Genomic DNA, 18,526 nt, shown 5'->3' with positions numbered 1-18,526 from the left:
CCGACAGGCTCCTTGGAGCCCAGTGGGGTACTTATAATTTGTTGGGGGAGTAAGGGAGGGAGGGAGTCAGAGAACAATGGCATTGTCCCTGTTGCACTGGAAGCCCGGGCCGCCGCTACTGCCGGCCTGGCTGCAGATTGTTAGCAGTAATTTGCTTTATGTTGAGTGGAAGCAGGATCAGAGATGAAGTGAGGCATGCGTTAATTCCTCTGCAGGGATCACATGCCCTTATCAGTCCCCAATCACAACTCCATCAGCGGGGGTTACATAACCCAAGTTGGTACATTGTCACGGCGACCACCCAGGGCCAGTCTGCGCCTCTGCCAAGCCGGTGAGATTTCAAGCAACTGGCATCATAAACGCTAATCTTCCAGAAGCAGCGTTCATGCACGATCGGTACAGAGGATCAATATGTAATGCAGGAGCAGACGGGGTCAGACTGCTTCTTGGCCCTTTCTTCTGCATTGCTCAGATTATTTATTCGCCCTTCCCGCAGAAGCAACACAACAAGGATTGATTATGCCTGGTTTTGATCAATAGCAGACAAACAATTGTCTCAGCGTGGCGTGAGCAAAGCAAAACCTTAAATCCAACATTCAGCTGGCCAGAGCTCACATGAAATATAAAATGAATTCACACACAGGATCAATAATTGACAGTTTGTCCACTCTGGTCAAGTTAACGGACATCCTCCGGCTTCATTCAGCATGACACCAGCGAGGGAAAAGGAGACAGAGAGACTGAAAGATGGAGAGAGCAAGAAAGATACAAATTAGACACAGCTAATGCAGCAGGACAGTAGCTTTGTACTAGTCATTGTGCTGTCCGGTGTGTGATAGCTTCCCTCAGGCCTCTGTGCCCTTCGTTGGCGGTAATTTGCTGTTGTCACATTTGGTTTATATCAAAACTGTTACACAGGCCACATCTTACAAAAAGACTTCTACAGTTTCCCTATGCTTTCCCGTGGCTCCTGGTCGGGGGCCCAACAGAGGGGCTCAATGGCTGAGGCGGCCCAGTGTGACAGCTCTCCGTTTTTTGGGGAGCGCGGCTTGGTGGGGTCCCGGAGCCTCCGAAGGTTCTCAGCTGTGAGGGGGCCCGAGGACAAGAGGTGGAGGGTCGGTGGAGAGGAAGCGCATTTTTCATTGAAGGGTGTATTGTCACCACCCATCATCTCTCATTGCCCCGTTGAGAGTTGAGGGGCTCGACTCACATTTTTTCTTTTCAATCGCTTTCCCCTGTTCTCCTATATCACAGGAGAACTTCACAGAGTGCCTGAGAATCTGTGTTGTAGTCCTGAAGATAGCACAGGACACACAGCAGCTACTCAAACTCTAATGCTCACATCAACCGTGTCTATTAACCTCATCTTTGAGGAATTGGTCCACTTAGGATTTTTTTGGTCTCCAAACACTCAGCTTTGATCTTCCATTTTCTCCTCAGCCACGATTGATATTTACATTACATTACCAGTGAAACACACACGCATGAGAGACCATATGTGCATATACACACACCCCATCACAGAGTGGTACTGACACCTCCCAGTGGGGTCCTACTGGCGGAAGACATCCTGCATATCAAGACCACAGGGTCGTTATTAGTGCACTATATGGCCAAGAGCAGGCTCCATCACTCAACTAACTGCCGTGAGAGACAGGAAGAGGAGAGATGTGTGTGTGTGCCAAGGCGCAGAGGGATTAAGAGACCAAGGTGGGGGGGCATGGGGGGTTGAAAAAGAGAGGGATGGTGGGAAAAATTGAAGAGAGGAAGATGAAGATGTGTGAGGTTGAAAACAAAAGAAACAAAGGCAGAAATGGGGCAACAAAGAAAGGTGGGTTGCAAGACAAAGGCACAAAGAGACTTGGGGTTGAGATAGAGAGAGAGAGAGAGAGAGAGAGAGAGAGAGACAAAGGGAGATGATACACTACCTATGCAGACTACAGCAGGAAAATGTGTGTGTCCCCCCCCCACACACCCCCCCCCCCCCCCCTACCCCTCCCCGAGCAGAGTACCAGGCTATTACAGTAATGAGTGCAACCGCCAGGGTGACGTCATGTATCTATAGCATTTCTACTTTCACTGATGTATGGGACAAAGAAGATGAGGAAGAAAAGCAAGGCGGGAGGCAGGGATAAAGAGACGGAGAAAGCCGGAGAGAGTAAAGGGATGCAGGGGGATAGGAGGGAGAGGAAGTGCGGGATAAATTAATGAGAAATATATGGGTTAAAGACAAAGAAAACAGCGATATAAGGAAATCAATTTGCGTAGGCCCCTCCCTTATTTTGACTCGCCTGGCTTTGTTACATCTGCAGGTGGAACATTCAGTTTATTAGATAACAGCTCTCCCCCCCTCCCTTATCCACTCTCTCTCCCTCATCACACAACAACATTAAATTCCCCTCCACAGTCCAGCTCACAAAAACAATAAAACGCTTATTGCACACATATGCATGTTGGTGGCTCCTCCACCCGACATGATTAGGATAATGAACGCCGTGACAAAAGGAGACCACCAATTATCTGCTGCTTCAATCCTAATTGGCTGGAGATTACCATCACTCTCTAATCTGATGCACAATGCTCCCAAACACCCAGAGCACACAGTTAGAAGGAAATCTTGTACTTGTGCAGAAATTATGTGACAATCAAGCTTATCCTGTATTCATGTATGGAAAGTAATTGAGGCACGCTTGAGCACATTCCCACAGTTCCATGCATTGACGACTGGGAGCTGCCCAGTACTCCCAGTCTTCGTTTATTGGCCACTGAGCAAGTCTGAGCAGCTGGTGGTTAAGTGCCTTGTTCAAGGGCACCTTGATGGTACACTGCAAAAAAATGTCACCCTAAAAAAAAGAGCTAAATATAAAGCAATGCCGAGAAAAGTAGTGAATTGAATGTATTGAAGTGAAGTCAGGCGGCTACTCATACTGTCTGACCTTGACAATTATTTAAAAAAAAACACTATATGAGCAATAAATGAATAATGAAAACGTTTTAAACCTGTTAGTGAGGAGCTTCACCACCACATAATGCAAACAACGTTTATCTTAACTATTTATTTTCTCTTAAAAGGTGTCAAGGTTTTAATTGTAACAACAACGCAACGCAAGAAAGTGGAATGATCCTTCGTTGAGGTACCATGCCTTTCTTGAATTGCCCTTTTGTCAGTTTAAACCAGATCTTAGAGCACACTGTAATATTTAGGCTACTGCAATCAATTATCTATACTACATCTATACAATTATCTAAACTCTGTATTTTAGGACTTCCAAAACATCGGTTTCTGATTTTTGAGAATAACAACATCTTCATTTTGTCCAAATAGATGCGTCTACCATTAAATGTTATGATCAATGTCCGTGTTGGCAGTTGAAACACAAGCTACTTGGCTGAAGTATATCATTGATGTTTCCAGATCACAAAGACAGAGAGGCTCTTTATTTTCTGCAGGCATGGCAGGGGGCGACCTGAGGAGCTATGAAACAGGGGGCCTCTTGAGTGCGACCACCCCAAAGACAGCCCGCTGCCGGGGCTGACACTGACTGTGAGAGCTGCACAGGAATTTACCGTGACAGCGGAAACAGCCTCTCCTCAGGTGGACGTTCATAAAGACAGAGCCAGGGCACACACACACGCACACACACACACGCGCACACACACACACACACACACACACACACACACACACACACACACACACACACACACACACACACACACACACACACACACACACACACACACACACACACACACACACACACACACACACACACACACACACACACACACACACACACACACACACACACACACACACACACACACACACACACACACACACACACACACACACACACACACACACGAGTTCAGACCTTGGCAGTGAACCCTGCCAAAGCTCACCTCCCTGTAACCTTGGAGGTGGGATTCTAGGACAATATAAGCCTTTCCTCACCTTTTGATCCTTGAAATGTTCTCAGCCTGCCTCGTACTGGGCCACCCTGTCAACACGGTGTCCGATTAACACTTGTATTATCATATTTCTCAAAGTGCAAACATGCACACTAACTATGAGGTCTGAAGTCTGCCTTCCTGTAACTTCCAGCATCTAAACAAGGCATTTCTAAGCTCAGTTCAATGTTTATGTATGAGCGCAGTAGTTAATTCCAAGAAGCCTTGTTTCCCGGGGGCATAATTAGTGAGGGATAAACACTTCCTGTTACAAGAAAGTAAGAAAGTATTTCAAATGTAGTGGTATTGGGGCCTTCGTATATGCACAGAGACAGGGCTGTTTACATCATGGTACAGTGGCTTTGTTGAGAGTCCAACAAAACGTCATTTGGCAAAAATGAAACCACGGGAGCCATTATAACATCCAGTTGCTCACGTCAAAGTAGAGATGGGGGTAGAAGCCGGGGCAGGCCTGTGCTTGATCAGCAGGGCCCCTTCAGCAGGCATCCAACCAGAGCCTGCTGGTGGTGCATTAAGAACCAACTGGATCTACGGTACCTAAGGGCAGAACCACTCCGTTCCGATCCAGATCAATCAGAGGTGCGCCTGAGAAGAAAGTCTGAACTCTGGTGACCTGGCAGGATAAAACAAAATGCATCCTGGCTCCGACTTCCAGGTATTTCCGGAGTGCACCTTGGGCCTATTTTACAATGAACCCCCATATCGGTTTTCAAACTGAAAGTAAGTGAATTTGTGTGCAAAAGGGCACATGTATGTTGCCCACGTATGCACTATGCGCACATGTGCATGTGTGTCGCTAACATGTGTTTCTGATGAGTCAATATAGATCTGCATTTCAAATAAAGATAATGGGAAGCAGAGCAAGAGTGAATGAAAGGCAGAGGGGGTGGAGTATGGTATCTATAGGTGGGGAGGGGACGGGGGAGGACATTCCTGGGGCCTGATGTCGGAGGTAAATTAAAAATATCCCCGGCTGCTTGGAGGGGGTCCAAGGCGGCTGACACACGCTGCTCAGTCAGGGAGCTCGCTGCTGATCCAGTAAGCGCTCACTCTCGGCCAATTATGCTTCCTGTGATGTGTGTTCAACACCCCGCCAACACCCCCACCACCCCGACTCCCTGCCTTTGCCCCTCTAGCAACACCAGCTAGAGAGAGAAAGCTGTCAAAGAGTCGGGATCAAACCTCCAATCAAACACTGGCTGTCACACACCCAGGTGATGATTAATGGCTTATATTCTCTGACCCAGAGAAGAAAGGAGAACAGAGAGCGAGCTGCAGATGGGAGTTTTCAACTCATTACAAAGCACAGTAACATGTGTGGAGAAGACCAGGCATCCTCCGTGTGCTCATTTAGCAGGGCAAATGGTACTAGCATGCAATTACCATGTTGAGTGTTGAAAGCTTCTCAGCATTAAGAGTGCAAGGTTGTCAAGGTTTTCTTCGCTTGTGAGCAAATTAACAAATTAGAAACAAGAGGTTTGCTATTCACCTGTGTCTAACTCTCTGGTACAGACGCCCAGAGGTTCTCCATTCCCTTCTCACACACACACACACTCGCAGTAAAGGTCTCGCCACTGGCGTCCAACCGTGTTCTGCGGTGGAAACCAAACACTGGGCTGTTTTGACTGGATGTGATCCTTGTTTCCGGGCGGAATGCTGCCAGAGGTGGATTGATGGCTCTCACCCAGAGGAGGACGTTTACAGGAAAATCCTCCTGGCTGGAATTCTCCTTCTTTTTTTATATTGGACTCGAAACACAGAGTTGCAGTCATGGCTGAGCCAGGGAAAAGTGTTCCCCAAGTGATAATGAAGGGAATGTTGCTGTGCATATCGCCACACACACACAAACGATTGTACTCCTGTTCTTCTGGGGGCTGTCTTTGACATGATGCAGTCTCTAGCCCCTAACCTTAACTTTCACAACTACATACCTAACCTAACCTTGACCTGAACCTAATCTTAAAGGATAGTTCTGTTGCTGTTTTTTTTACTACTACACTCTCTACTAGGAGTTTTAGCAATCATAATAACTATTCAATATGACGACATAGTGTTCAACAAAATAATAGCTTTAGCTCTGCAACATCACTTCAACACAGACAGGTCAAGACACACAAGTAGTCTGATGACCATGAAGGTTGTAAGCAAGCTAACAGTAAGCCATTCAGTCTCTAAACTACGTTAGCTGTAGTTGAACCAGTCAATTGTAATTGATGGTGGTTGTTCAATCCGACATCTTTTTAGCAAAACACCAGCTTAAATTCAATGTTATTACAAATATGAATGATGGCGAAACAAATCGAATTAAGAAAAGTTGAGACAAAATCACCTCCCTTTAAAAGGTATATTTCCAATGAATGGTTTGGCTCAAATCTATTCAACTCACTTTTCTATTATTTTCCTATTTTGTCTTCTACTGCTGTTTGCGCCCAGTCAGTGTAAACAGGACTCATCAGATCGCTTTAGAGGCAATGTGTGAAACATCCTTTTAACCAAAACCAAACAGAAGTTGCCGATGTACACACAAATTGTGACGGTCTGACTTCCTTATTTAGGTTCTTTATTTACTTTTTGGGGGTGCCAGTCAGGTCTCTCTCCTGACGTTTCAGATTTTGATAGTCAGTCAGTTTTAGTAAGTCTGTACTGCACAAAGGTGTATACATCTCACTGCAAACACAAACACAAATGTACACACACACATTCAAGAACATACTTGTAAACACAAACCTACTCCTTCCTACCATATTTACTGTACATGCATACATTCAGTATATGCATAGAGACAACATTTAAAAAGTATGTGTTGCAGCGTGCTTCCTCGGTGAACCTCTTGTGTACCAGTAATTATGCCCACACACACACTAGTTGAATCCATATGGATTATAAAAGCTACCATGCCTCATTCCTCCTCAGCAGCAGGCAGACAGACCAGTTGCTTCCGCAGTGGATCAATAAAAGAGTAAGACGAACACTACACAGAGAAAAGTAGCAGAGGGAGAAATAGAGAAAGACAAGGATGCAGAGGGAGGGAGGGAGGGAGGGAGGGAGGGAGGGAAGAGGATGGGCAGGATGTGAGGAGGAGATAATGAAAGACTAAGGTTGGATGTGTGAATACATACTCATACAGGCAAGTAATCTGAAAAGGCATACATAAACACTTTAAAATATCAATCACTGAATGGTTTTTTGTGAATCCTATATCTTAGATGTGACTTGCTTGTGTTTGTTGTGTCACTGTTGGTGTAATCACATGCTTTGGCAACATAGATGTACTGTTGATTCAGAGAGATCAAGGGAGGGGCAGGAAATAGAAGAAACGGGTGAATTAAGAAGAAGGAGAAGACAGAGAGACGGAGAGAGGAGAGAGGGAGGAAGAGGGAGAGACGGGGAGTGGTGACAGTGATAGAGAGGGAGCAGACTCCTGGGACAGCAGCAGAGGCGAGTCCATCGATCCAGGACAGTGAGCTGGCTCACATTTCACCTCCTCAGCAGTAACACCGGCGCTTTGCCATGGAACTGAGCCCTATATCCCGTCTGGACAGGGTCACCTCCACTCTATATGGGTCCGTCTTTGTGTGTACGTGTGTGTAAGAGAGACAGACACAGGAAAAGAGATCTGAAAAAGAGATATTTGAAGTCTTGCATTTTTTTAATTGAACTCTTACAAGAAGTGGTGTACTCTACTTTCTTCAAATTCTTTTTTTAGATCTTTCAAGGATCTTGATAAGATAAGAAGTACTTTATTATTCCAATTTGGGTAATGTTTGTGTTGCAGCAGCATGAAAAGACATGGCATTGTACAATAAAAATGAAAAGAAAAAGACTAGAAATAAACAAGAAAGTAGAAAATATACATATTGAATTACAAATGTAGTTACAAAATATAAAGCAAGTTATTATATATACATAAGTATGTGAGGATAGATATGGTTTAAGGGAAAAGAAAACTTTAAAACAATAAACCCAAATCCTAGACTTAGTGATATTTCTATTGTGATAAGCCATGATGTGATTCGCAGCTAATTTACAATGAGGGGTATACCAGCGAAGGAAGTTTTATGGCCCTTCCGCACCGCCACATGCTATCTAAACACTTTGTCCAATTTGGATAGCTCGCTAAGTCACATGCCGGCCTCATCAGGGGGAACTAATAGCCTGAATGAATCGCATCCCTCCATAAGTGGTGGGCCGTGAGAGGGACAGGGCTCTCCTCTCAAAGCCATCCACTGTCATCTGAGACGAGCCGAGCCATGTGACAGACGACCGAGCATGTGGCATCTCGCTGACCCCTGACCCGGAAACCTTTCCCCTATCTACCCCTGCTGGGGCTAACGGATGGCCCAGAACCTCGGTGACCACAGGCCACTGGGGCTCTTTTGTGCCAGTGGTCAATCACATGAGAAAAGGTCGTGCCGGGGTCAGATCAGAAACAGGTGAACTTTGACCCCCTGGTACAGGCCATAGGTTGTGGTATTTGGGTAGGGTGTGTAGGAGCATTGATAAGGTTGAGACTCATAGACAGATGACATATGATTGTTAGAAATGATAGTATATATGTATGAAAACAGACCACACACAGAAGTTAAAACACTGGAGGATATATTTCTTAGAGCTACCATACTGGAAAAAACGTGACATTCTTTAGATATTGAGATATTGATATTTTTCTCAATAGATTTTACATTCAAGCTCAGATCCAGTTGCATTTCAGCACTAGTTTGCTTGAGCGACTCCAGGGTACTTTTTCCAGGCGAGATGTTTGAATTTATTCATCAACCACGTGTTTATTTTGGCTCGCTGCCATTAACAACTGGCCACTTAGTGTCCAATCTTTTCTGTATTGAGCTGCTGAGAGGTTTTTTCTCTGTGGTACTAACAACTATTTTCCAGTATTTCTGCCGTGTTAACCAAGCTTAATTCAAGACTTAGTAAGACATTTTTACTACAATAAAATGCAATTAGTTTCACGGTCACACTGACCAAACTATGAAAGGTTTTAGTGAAAACCAGAAAGTGAGCATTAAAATATTTGTTTAAAGTTCATGAACTTATTGACATCTATATCATATTTTAGGGTTAGACTCAGTCCATTTTGCTGAAATGACACACAACGCACAAACCTTTATAAAATTAGACCTTTATAACATCAATGTAAAACTCTGAATACCTTCCTCTTTTTTAAGGAGTTGAAATTAGTGTTTATAGAAGCCATCTTAAATATTTAAAATACTGTTTATTGAGCTTTAAGGAATGTTTAAACTCTACTGACTGTATTACATTTACAAAAACTGCGACAAAATGAAAAAAAAACAGTACAAGATTTTAAAAAACACCTATAAATAGTTACCCAAACTCTGCCACTAACATAACTCCGCATGTTTTGTTCCATATGACTGGTTATAAGCGAGTTACCAAAGTACATTTCTCCTTGCAAATATTTTCATATCTTTCCAGCAGGAGCCTGAGGGCCAGCTGAGGACATTTTTCTGGACCAGGCCCAAAACCTTTTCAGCACCAGTTGGGTTTATAACCCCACCTGACAAACATGACCACCCAGCAGGCCAGTGACATTTACAGTGAGCCGTTTCAGCCCATTAGCCAGCATCAGATCCTCATGCTGCGGCACCTCGTGAGTGTCATGACCAGCGGGTCCAGGATTGAACTGAACCCCAACACCACCATCACCACCTCCTCTGATTCTGCTTGAACAATAAAAGCCTGGTGCTGTAACAGGAAAAGGAAATTCAGTTCCCCATGGATTCTTCCCCGCTGTTCCTGCTACTATTTCACATAAATTCACACCCGATATCAAGGATGATGAAATGACAAAGGGAAACAGTGGCTAACAGCTCACATCCTCTTTGTAAGAGGTTGTATTGGTGTTAAAAGAAACACACGTCCGACCAGGAAGAGACACATTTAGTTCAATGTATGCAAAGTATTTTTGGATATGAGTCATTGATTGATTTATAACCGAAAAAACAACTGATCCTCAAATAGTTAAAATATACAATAACACATCAAACTTATATTTGAATCCTTGTGACTTTTCTTGGACAGCACTGTAGACAGTTTCATGGGTTCATTTCCTACACTTCACAGCCTGAACTTAAACTGATCCAAGGTCAGAGCTAAAAACCACAAAGGAGCCGTCACACAGGATCCCTAAACTCACAGTGCTCTTGTCCCAGGTCGGCGTCAGAGCTCGAGGGACACATCTACAACGTTTCTAAACCAACATCCCCCTGGTCTCAGGTCGGAAATTAAACACAGGGGAAAAGAGGGGTTACGGTATGAGTTCTGCACTTTTCACTGGAAGTTTATTTTTGTTCAGAGCTGTACGACTCACAAGCAATCAAAACATCCATGTACATATCTGCACATGCACACATAAACAAACTCACACACATTAGTGATTAGCAAGGAAACTCGCTGCGTCGTATACAATCTTGAATGTTTATTTATACGTTTTCCCCCCCCCTGAGCGGCAGACAAAATACCTTTCAGTGCCATGATCCGTACATACATGTTTCCTTCATATTACCTCTACAACATGTCCACCGTTCTCTTACAGTAAGCGGAAATACTTTTAAAAGGAATACGTTTTAAACAGAGTAAGTTTTAAAGAACACTTTTGCACATTTTTAAGATATATAAGAAAATAAGCCCAAGAGGTCAAATTCCTCTCTCACTTTGACCATCTGGCTGGTCAAATGGATATTAGTCTCAAAGGTCAAGGGAGATCTGGTCCATCGTGACCCTGTCAATATCACTGCTGCACTTATCTGTAATGGAAGACACTTTGTGGGGGCCGATAGTCATGCAGGGGGGTCGCTATGCACAAGTGTGAGTATGCATTTGTCTTTGCACATGGGAGCTGTGACTGTTCAAAAGATTGAAGCGTGATATGTGAGGATCAAAGCCAGCACTGTGCCCTTCAAAACACTCACCGGTCAAGGGTGCATCGGCCAAATGTGTGTCGGCGCGAGTGTTTGAGTAACACAATAAAAGGACTAAGTAAGTGTGTCGCCTGGCTCTGGGAAACTATTACACCCTGAAGTCCTCGACACACTGACTGAGTACTGCGATGTATGCAGGGGTAGCGGAGCCTATAAAAAGCCTTGCTGGATTGAAAGCGGAGCTCCCCTCCCTGTAGGAGATGTGATAGCGTAGCCCTTCCTGCACTGGAGCCAGATAATAATGAAACGCTGGTGTCAGACAGGAGACAGGGGGAAAGAAGCAGGCCTGTGGAACAGAGAGCTAATAATAGAAGCTGAAACTGTGTTATTCCCACCACTGGCTGAGGAACCATCATCACACTTCCACACACACAGAGGCTCAGACACACACACACACACACACACACACACACACACACACACACACACACACACACACACACACACACACACACACACACACACACACACACACACACACACACACACACACACACACACACACACACACACACACACACACACACACACACACACACACACACACACACACACACACACACACACACAGGCTTGGCACAAAGTTTGAACAGTAACCTGATCAAGCCACCGCAGAAACCAAAGCAATCAAGAATCAAAGCACATCCAGCATGTGTACAGTATGCGCATGAGCGTGCATGTGCCGCACAAATGTGAGCGTGTGCGGATGTGTGTGTGTGTGTGTGTGTGTGTGTGTGTGTGTGTGTGTGTGTGTGTGTGTGTGTGTGTGTGTGTGTGTGTGTGTGTGTGTGTGTGTGTGTGTGTGTGTGTGTGTGTGTGTGTGTGTGTGTGTGTGTGTGTGTGTGTGTGTGTGTGCAGGGAGTGAGGCGAGAGATAAATGGAAGCAGAGTTTGGTGGAAACCACTTTTCCTTCCATAAAGCGAGGAGCGCATGCCTCTGATGTGCCCTACCAGGGAGGAAAGGGAGGAGAGAGGGCCTTTCATTCAGCATGAGGAGATCTGTCTCTTCTCCTTTAGCCCCTCATTTCCCCCCGTGTCCTCACTCCTAGAGAGCATCTGAAGCCCATTCTCTTCCTCTCCGTCACCCGCAAATATATAACAACGTCTCTCCGCGCGACAAGACGAAAGACTTTGTGCTCCTAATTGTACCCAGACGTCACAGAGACGAAAGAGGTGAGCGGTATAGGGAGAAAAGGGAGAGGAGGGGAGAAAAAGGAGAGGAGAGGAGAAAGGAGTGAGGCGGTGAGGAGGAGTCAAAGGAAGAGAGAAGAAAAGGAGAAATGAAAGATGTGTTTGTTCAGTACCACAGGCTGACACATCTCTCTTATCTCTTGCCCAGCCAAACCATATGCCCCCAGGCCACAAAAAGGGAGGGAGGTGCGCAGGGGGGGGATGAGGTGTAAGTGTGTGCGGCGGGAGGGTGGGGGTCCATAAAAAGATGTCTTAGCAGGAAGCAGAAAAAGTCTTAAAGGAGGCACAGGCCATGCGTACAGTAGGTAAAAGTTATTTGAGGTCAGCCAGAAATAGAAATATGAATAGAAATGAAGGCGTGAAGAGCGGACACAGTGCAGATACATGGCGAGGCACTTACTTGAACCGAAGGGGGCTTCTGCCTTGACCCTCTCGCTCTCCCACCGCCTCCCAGACGCCCGTTGACCACACACGCCGCCTGGCACGGAGCGGTCGCCAACGCCACACGACACAGAGCCGCCGTCAAAGCCTCAGACACTCCAGCAGCAGGAGCCATCAGACTGCATGGAAGGAGCAAATCAAACAGTTCGGATTATAAACAGGCATTCACTCTCCGGACACACATTGTGAATGTTAAACAACATTTTTGACTGCTACTGTATTTGAGTAAAAGTTCTGTTTGGTTAGTTTTGCGTTACCTGCAAGAACCTGACGCCTGCCAAGACATTAACAAATAGCTAGAGGTCACTAGTTTTCTGACTGGGGCCCTGCCTATGCGTGTGTGTGTGTGTGTGTGTGTGTGTGTGTGTGTGTGTGTGTGTGTGTGTGTGTGTGTGTGTGTGTGTGTGTGTGTGTGTGTGTGTGTGTGTGTATGACTGGTCCCACATGTTCAACTCCTGCTGAACCATGCGTCCTATTCCCCTGTTTATTGCCTGGAAGTCGATACCTTTAAGGGTTTCATTCATGCTACATTACGTGAGGTAAATTCAATAGCCCAGGCATTATGGTTTGGTCATTCACCTTCTTGCCCTGGGTGATTTTTAACATGTTGGATGTCTGCCCTCCATTTTTCCCTTCACAGAAGCCATTCTGTTTCCAAGTGCTCTGCTGCACAGACTCATTTCAAATAACACCTCATGCTCAGGCCAGTATGCGCCCAGAGGGCTGGTGAAGTTAGTTTTATTTTATTCAGTGTGACTTTTACAGGCTTTTAATAGGCGCAGAAATTATATACGATTGGGGATTTTATCTGCTACATCCCAATGTGTGAGTCCACATTACTTGAGCACCATTAAAAGGAAATTCCTGGAAAGTCCGCTTCTTCTAGGAATAGATCCAAGAGTGCATGTGTGCTCAATGCAATGTGTGACCAGCTATCTGCAGCTCATGGTGTGGATTTACAGCGTGCCTCCGGAGTGTACTTCCGACCCATCTCTCACACACACACACACGCACGCACGCACACTCACTCATACAATCCTGGGTGTGGAAGGTGCGCTCTTTATCGCTGTGACATTTCCATTTAGCACGCAGCCCAAGAGCTCCTACATTCACATCCATGTTTCCTGTGCCCCATGCTGAGGCACAATACCAACTACTTAACATTTAGCAATGGCAGATCAGCCCCAAATTGTTCCACTCCCAACGCGGCCATGGGAAAGCTCATTATTTGTATTTGATTTAGAGGGACAAGAGTTATGAAGGGACCGCTGCCTGCTACCGAGGAAGCACAAGCTTACTGCTGGTTTATGGCGCACATTTAGGAACAGTTGTATCTTCTCTTAACTTAAGTGTTGAGCTGCAGTGAATGCAAGTTATGAGCAGAACCAAAAGACATGTGTGCAGAGAGGGGTCCACAATGTGAGATTGAGACCTCTTCCCCCACCAAAAAAAAAGGCCTCACAAATTACTCTGAAGGGGTCAAAACATAAAGGATAATGAAGATAACAACTCATTTAAGTTGCAAAAGCTTGAATGGTTGCCTTTTGATACAAGACAAAAACGCTTTCACAACTCTGGTTTTCATTACTGAATACTTTTCTATGCAAAATGTCAGGAAATCATGAAAAACAGCCATAACAAGTCTTCCTATGTCTTATTTTGAACTCACAGTAGCTCCAAAATCAAAGATATGCAATTATCGATCACTCAAGACTCAAGAGTGGAGACAAACTTAAGTTGAAATATTTATATTTGAAAGACTTAACCCAGCACATTTTGTTTGACTATAACTTAAATGTGGTTATTATGGATTCATTTTCTGTTGATTAAGAGGGACATCGAACACTTTATTAGGAGTCACACAACCCAGGAGGTTCAGGAATCCCTGCCACTTACTAAAATGCATAGTATTAGAAGCAGATAAGCATAGAAGCAGATTACTTGGCGAAAAGGACAATTAGGCCTACACAATCAAAACAATTCAACATTAGATGGCTTAGTGGGGTAAGTTAGCACTATCAAGACTTTCAAACCACAGTTAGGCCTACAGTTAGGTCCACCTTGAGTGAGACATATCTTTACGTAGAAAAATGGGCCTACTGTACATAAAAACTTTTACGACTTATTGCACATTAGGATTTCAGTTGGGAGACTTTTGACTGTAATTTATGAGCAGACATCAGTTCAGTCACCCAGCCAAAGGGAGCTCTGATGAAAACTATGTTGGACTTCACTGTATCTCACCTCGGCTTTAATGTAAACCAGATGTGACGGATGATGACTTTTCTCCACTCTTTCATTTGCTACCGACGGATGCTGACCCGGGGCCGGCTGCCCGGGTCCCTGTCGGCCTGCCGCCTCTCCCTGCTCCGCTGCAGAGTTTAACGCGGTGATTAATCACAGCAGCGGCGGACGTGCTATGCTCAACACCACGGCCAATCAGCTCCGAGAGAGCGGGGGAGCTCCAGCGGACACAGAGAGCACTTTGTGCCGGGGAACACAGCTCATTGTCCGCCACGACGCCAGGCCCGGTGGGCAGACATGAGGCAGGACTTTGTGCGGGTGTTTTGACAACCTAGGCTAAGGCTTCCGAAAACCGCATGTGTGCCACATTTCCCATTTCATATCCTGACTCGGTTACCAGGATTACACGGGATTGGGATAAACTGTTTTGTCATTTTACTGCTACTGTGATCAGTTAAAGTTACTCCACAAACAATAAGCAGCAGAAAAGTTTGATTTTTTTGACAGGTAACTTGAGTGCAGGCCTGTGAGCGAACAGTCTATTGAACGAACAATAATAGTTTTTTTCTTCTGCTGTTTATTTCCTCAAATGGTCTCTACCGCCCTCTATAGATCAGCCTGCATGTTGCCAGTTGTGTGAGTGACATATAAGATTGACAATCCAAATCTTGTTTTTATACTTAAAAACAGAGCTATAAACTATTATAAAATACACCCCTTATCAAGAACCAACTAACCCTCTGTTTTATTAAACTATATGACTTGTCATATTTATTTTTGACAGCACAAAGTTAAAAACAGATTACCACCTGGCTTAAAGTAGTTGTAAAAGACACAAGTAGTACAAATCCTTAGTTTTAAAATATTATTATTCAATTTGTCATTAGTTTTAGTCATTTTATATAAAGTTAAATAGTTATATGAAGGAACCTAACTGAAAATTAACCTGAAAAACATTTTACTAGCATAATTACCATGGGCAAATTAGATTGTTGTAAAAGTGGTCAGATGCTTAAAAACAAGCAATTAAGTAGACATTGAGTGGAGATGTCTTTGTTTACTACTGTTTACATGGTCAATAATACAAATGTAAGCTCAAGTATTTTAAGATAGGATGCAATAATATATAATTTATTTTGCACTACATTTTAGCGTAGTATTTCGTATACAACCTAATAAAATACATTTCTTCCGAGAATCGCTTTAAACTAGAAGGGCCCCTCAGAGAGCACATGGTCAATACACTCCAAAGTTTTGATGGGTCCTGTCTTTGCTGATGCTACACCATTCCACCAAGTTTTATGCAAATAGGCTCAGTAGTTTTTCTGTAATCCTGCTAACAAACAAAGAAAACACTGAACACATAGCAAGTGTTTAAAACCACTCAGTGTAGTCATGGTAATGATGAGAAATATTTGGAGGTGTGTTTGAGTGTTTGGGAGGGCTGCAGCAGGATAATTCCTAGTTTCTCCCTTTTGCTTGCAATATGCAATTATGGTTTTGTCATATAAGAATGCATACAACTTATCCACAACACAGTACGCTGTGGTATGCCGTGCATCACATGCTTCTGGAACATTTGCATGGATAACTCCTGATGTGATCAATCCAGAGAGTTATAACTGGCAGCCTGGATGCTTAGGGAGCATAGCCAATCAAGAGAGCTGTCAAAGAGGCTTTTCATTGGCCCCGCAGGAAGCTGGACAGCAGTGTCACCGATGGGGACTCTTCAGTCTGGCAGACATACAGGCGGGCAGCGCCGGGTGAGCGCCTTGGCATTGAGAGTGGAGCCGGCATTCTGGTGGAGCAGTGGCTGGCACCAGCAGCTCTCACACACACACACACACACACACACACACACACACACACACACACACACACACACACACACACACACACACACACACACACACATACACACACACACACACACACACACACACACACACACACACACACACACACACACACACACACTCTGCCACACTCCTGCTGAGGAGCAAAGGGAGGCTGGCAGGGAGGGCTGATCCTGAAAAGCTGCCGTTGTCTGTTGATAGCTTTCATGTGAATGGGAGCCTTAATAGGCGTTGTGTGACGGCTCTCGCTGCACGCTGAGTACACAGTGATCCTCTTCTGTTGGCATATTTAATTAATAAGCAATGTTTGAAGGCCACAATGCACTTGGAGGGACAACACAGGGACTCCTTGGTGGCCTTGATGCTGTTTGTTTTTCAATCATACTCTAACTCCCACTGAGGTGACCACATGAGCTAGGAGGTGCTGACATTTTTCATAAACTATTTTCTCTCATTGTAAAAAAAGCCTTTTAGTTCTACCAGCGTGCTGTGGCTTTCAGTTATGATACTGAGAGGGTATGTTGACCTCTACCTCTAGTCCAACTCAATAACAGTTATTATGGGCAAAGAATGTTAGACAGATAAACATATAGGTGAAATTAATCATGCAGAGATTGAATTCAACTGTCAACACGCGTCTAAATAAAGAGCACACTTGTTATTATAATGTTTAAATTCAACATAATCTTGTTATTCCCTACAGGCCTTGGAGTAACTGAGTGAGTCAGCTTGGGGAAATTGTAAATGTATATATATTCAAATAAAGCACCCTATTTAAGATGCTGGTCCTTTCTTTGAGCATTTCTCATGATAAAAAGAGACAAGCTAAGAGGAACAGTCGGCAACTGCACATTACACTATATACACTCATCGTCCTAAGTGTTTTAGTTTTAAAGGTTATTTGTATAGTTAGGCCTATTTACATTTGGTAAATATTTGTTTTTAGCATCCTCTTTTAATGCTAAATTGTTTATTAAAAATACTTATTTATCATCCATATATTTATTTTTTGTTAGCTACTTTGTAACTTTTTCTTTTGATTGTTCGCACCACCAAAGCAATTCCTTTCATGTGTAAACTGGCAATACACTTGATTCTGACACAAACACAATCTTGCAGCTTTGATTAAAGAAGTACAAAAATGACTGATATCGTTTAGTAAGGACATCACCAAACTCACATGCTTTGGGAAATAGATCCATGAAATGCTGTTCAGACTATGCTTAGACAGTGTTTACAGAGGCTGTGCTACAATGACCCTATGGTACTAAACATTGAGTGCAGGCAACGCATATCTTTATATTCTTTTATGGACCTAGGGTGCCGCCTGGTGGACATAATGGACATAGCTGCTGAGGTGTGTCCATGAAATAAAGAACTCAATGTAGAAGTTAATGTGCATTTTTTACAAAAGCATGGATTACCTTTACCACAGAAAAACTGCAAGATAGATAAATGTTTGAGCTAGCGCAATTACATTTTTTAACCAAATAAGACAACCTACGGAAATCTGGCTCGTTGGAAATTATTAAAAGATACACCAAAATGTGACTATTTAAAAGCTTCAGTGTGGGATTTGTATTTGTCATCCTTTGTAGTGTGAAGTTGAGTTGCTTGATAATAGTTTGTAGAATAATGTGGAACCCTTCTTTGCTAAAAAGGATGTAATTCTTGTGCCAAGGAGACCTGTGATCAGAAACAGCACGATGCAGCAAGGAAACACCTGAGTTCTCAGGACAAAGGGTAGTAGGACATCTTACAGCAAAGAACATTTTAATGGTCCCAAATATTCTGAACAACTAAGTGTACACTCATGTAAAATGAAAAAGAAATGAAAAGATATGACAAAATGCATCACATC

The 18,526-nt window shown here is 44.0% G+C and overlaps 1 protein-coding gene across 2 annotated transcripts in view; it reads right to left on the bottom strand.

Moving 5' to 3' along the window:
* Positions 1–12,652, bottom strand: part of eva1aa (eva-1 homolog A, regulator of programmed cell death a) — a 224,794-nt gene extending 212,142 nt beyond the window's left edge. The window contains exon 1 of one of the 2 annotated variants that reach the window (XM_079644109.1): positions 12,525–12,652. The gene's annotated coding sequence lies outside the window, so the exon portion shown is untranslated. The remainder of the gene's footprint in view (positions 1–12,524) is intronic. The other variant, XM_079644108.1, reaches the window with a different exon arrangement.
* Positions 12,653–18,526: the final 5,874 nt, after the last annotated feature.

This window comes from Notothenia rossii, assembly GCF_949606895.1.
Source record: "Notothenia rossii genome assembly, chromosome: 8".
Taxonomy (NCBI): domain Eukaryota; kingdom Metazoa; phylum Chordata; class Actinopteri; order Perciformes; family Nototheniidae; genus Notothenia; species Notothenia rossii.
Note: the sequence above shows the minus strand (reverse complement) of the source record. Positions and strands in the feature narration are given on the sequence as shown.